This window comes from Barbatula barbatula (genome assembly GCF_947034865.1).
Source record: "Barbatula barbatula genome assembly, chromosome: 25".
In the NCBI taxonomy this organism is placed as follows: domain Eukaryota; kingdom Metazoa; phylum Chordata; class Actinopteri; order Cypriniformes; family Nemacheilidae; genus Barbatula; species Barbatula barbatula.
The window spans coordinates 5399725-5403155 of record NC_136788.1 but is presented as its reverse complement, the minus strand read 5'-3'; the positions used below and the strand labels follow the sequence as shown (position 1 = coordinate 5403155).

The following is a 3431-nucleotide window of genomic DNA, read 5'->3' as shown; positions in this document are numbered from 1 at the left end:
GTGGATAGTTTTGACAAATGCGTTCCATTTTGCAAATGATCAGAAGTGTTGTGCTACTTTGGTGTAGTGTTGTATTAATTGTGTGTAGTGTTTTGACAAGCCGGGCCCTGTTTTCAAAATTGTGCTTAAGCAATCGTAAAAAAACTGTTAATAGTTTTGATAGTCAGAACACACAAATACACGGTAACAAATATATTTTATTTGTATTAAATAAAAGTGGCTTTTAGTCTGCAATGTGAGTGTAAAGCAGGAATTGTGCTTGTAGTTTAGCAGAATTGGTTCAGGGGGTTGGTGAATGAGTTACATGTTATGGCCATTGTGTCTCAAGTACCAATATTTGTGTGTAAACAATTGAGAAAAACTGCAATAAATGAGATTTCCTAGATCGCTACATGCTTGAGGATTGTCAAAGAAGGACATAAACACGACTTGTAGATTCAATATGATTTTATTTTTTTAGGAAAGAGAGAGAGAGAGAGAGAGAGAGAGTCTAGTATGAACACTGATCTTGTCTCTTGAGTTCTCTAGTGACTGTTTGACTGTTATCTTTGTGTTTGGCCTCACAGGTCACTGAGACCACTGAGCTCCACTCCTGCTCAGAGAGAGTCAGACTGCTGCTCCAGCTGTACAGACCGTTCTTCTCCAGGAGCCCAACACTGCTGTCCTGAGATCTGCTGCTCCCGTCCACCTTCCACATCACACTCCAGTCTGAGGGGAAACCCTTGTTGAGCAAACACATCAGTGTTGCTGTTTTCTTTGTGGAAATCTCTTCACTGGAGGGCGGCAGGACGCTCACTGTAGGACGAGTGAAGCCTGACAAACACACAATAGTCACAAAGTCACAAACAACTTCAGTCTCTACATGATAAACATCAAAGATCAAAATAATCAAATAAAACACGTTTTAGTTTTGTGTTAATTCTCCCTTTCATTATTGTTGATCTGAATGTTTATAGAGTTTCACAGTGAAACTAACGTTTGTAAAATATTGTTATAGAAGTTTTCAATGTAGAAAACATATAATCTTTGTGAAATATATTAATTTAGATGAAGTATAATTATAGAGATAATAAATTCAATCAATTTCAGTGACAAAGTATTTTAAAATCATCATAATTATCAAATAATTGTTTTACATATTTATTCACAATATAACAAACACAATAAATACATACAAACTCATATTTATCATATTAAAACAGTTTCTGCAACTTAAATTTCTTTTTATTTTAAATCGGCAAATCTGATTTTATACATTTGAAATGTTAAATTTAAAAACATAAACAATTGTATTATTTCAGGGGAAAGATTACAAACAAAATCAGATAATCCAGTATGTTTGAAATTGTAAAAATAGTTTAAAAACATTTCTTATTTCCCCCCAATAACCACGTGAATAAATCATTAAACACATCTTAATCTTTACTGACACTATTATAAAGAAAACTTTCAAAAGTTGTAAATGCACTAGTGCACAAAGTCATTTATTAAAGAAATATGCTGAAACCTTCGTCTCATTTTATATTTCACAGTTGATCTTTATATTTAACAGCAGAAATCTGTTTATTAATATTATTATTGAATTATTTACTTACTGCCAACATCCAGTCTGGTGCCGCCGCCGAAAGTCCACCACAGTGATACAAACTAATAGAGCGACTGTACAAAAACCTCTGAACGCTTCAGTAACTATAAACACATCACAAACACATCTCTACACTTTATCACACATTCACACATCAAACACATTACATTTCATCTTCTGACTATAAATGACTGTGTACAAACAATGAGTTATTTCAGATAGACGGTAAAATATTTATGATACTGTAAATATGACAACAAGAAACTCTAACATGTGATTCAGTGATGGTCTATAGTTCACTACTGAATGCTCTTATGGTGTCTGAAAGAAGATCCTGACAATTCTCACTTCGCCTATAGAAGTTTTTTAATCCTCATATTTGACTCTCATAATCTGAAAATATGAACAAGGAGACAAAATTCTGTCAAAACACTGAAGTCATGGAAATAATGTGATGATATAGACATGTACAATCACAAGAAACATATAAACACAGTGAAATATAACGTTTATTTGTCTTAAAACATATATTTTTATATAACATATAACACAATATTCACATGATCTAAAACATGAACAAAAAATAACACATCACAAGTCCAGTGTTTGTGTGCGTTGATGTAAATGATGTAAATGTAGAGAGTGAGTTTGCATTGTGATCACGTGCTTCAGTGATCTGAGAGTGTTTATAGTGCTGTGAGTTTAACACTTCATGACTGACAACACAACACAACACACAAACCAACAAGAACAACAATGACGTTCAGCATCATCTTCATCTGGACACTCACAGTGTTTGCTCAAGGTTTGTGTAGTAACATTTTCATTATTATTATTCATTCATTGAAGAGTGAAATCTTCATTTGTTTCAGTGTTGTCTTATATTTCATGTTTGTTGTTTCTTTCAGTGTGTAGAGGACAGTACACTGTTACTCAGACTCCACCAAAAACAACAGTTCAACCAGGACGAGATGTTCAAATAAACTGTAAAGTCAGCAGTAGAGTGCTTGGTGGTAACTACTTACACTGGTACTTACAGAAACCTGGAGAAGCTCCTAAACTCCTCATATATCTCACATCACGCCTCCAGTCTGGAGTATCATCTAGATTCAGTGGCAGTGGATCAAACACAGATTTCACTCTGAGCATCAGTGGAGTTCAGACTGAAGATGCAGGAGATTATTACTGTCAGAGTTATCACAGTGACCCAGTGTTGACACAGTGATAAAGAGTCGTACAAAAACCTCCGTCAGTCAGACTGAACAGTGACTGCACTGATACACCTCACACATACTGCAGCTGCTGAGGGAGGAGAGTTTCCTTTAAATAACAACAATTATATTTTTAATTATATTATCTTTAAACATTTATGCAGTTGCTTATTTATTTACTTTTGATACATGTTTATTTTTTATTGATTTGGTAAAATTTGTAACAAGCCACAAAACACTACACAACAGATAATCAAAAATACACTTTTCTCAAACATTTCAGCATGTTTACAAACAGTTTCTGCCTTGTATAATATTATCAATATCAAGCGTTTGATTTGCATCTCTTGTTATTCTCTTAAATATATTTGTCTATCATGTAATTCAAGTGATCTTAATGTTCAATCAATGAATCTTTTATTATGTTTATAGATTTTTAACTGGTCTGTTTGTCATCTGATAACAGGTAAGTTGTATTTTCGCCGTCCCCACCAGCATGTCTCCCTTCTTCAAGAGAGGGATGAATCTTACAATGATATAACCGCAGAGCGATATCAAGCCTGGATTCTTCATGCCAGAAGGTTTTTCCCACAGTGCCTGAACAATAAGAACATTCCCTGTGATGTTGATGAAAC

General features: G+C 34.1%; 1 gene segment (V, D, J or C); it reads right to left on the bottom strand.

Moving 5' to 3' along the window:
- Positions 1-433: 433 nt before the first annotated feature.
- On the bottom strand, positions 434-1631 carry LOC306890702 (Ig lambda chain C region-like). The segment is given in 2 exons: positions 1596-1631; positions 434-813 (listed from the first exon to the last, which is right to left on the bottom strand).
- Positions 1632-3431: the final 1800 nt, after the last annotated feature.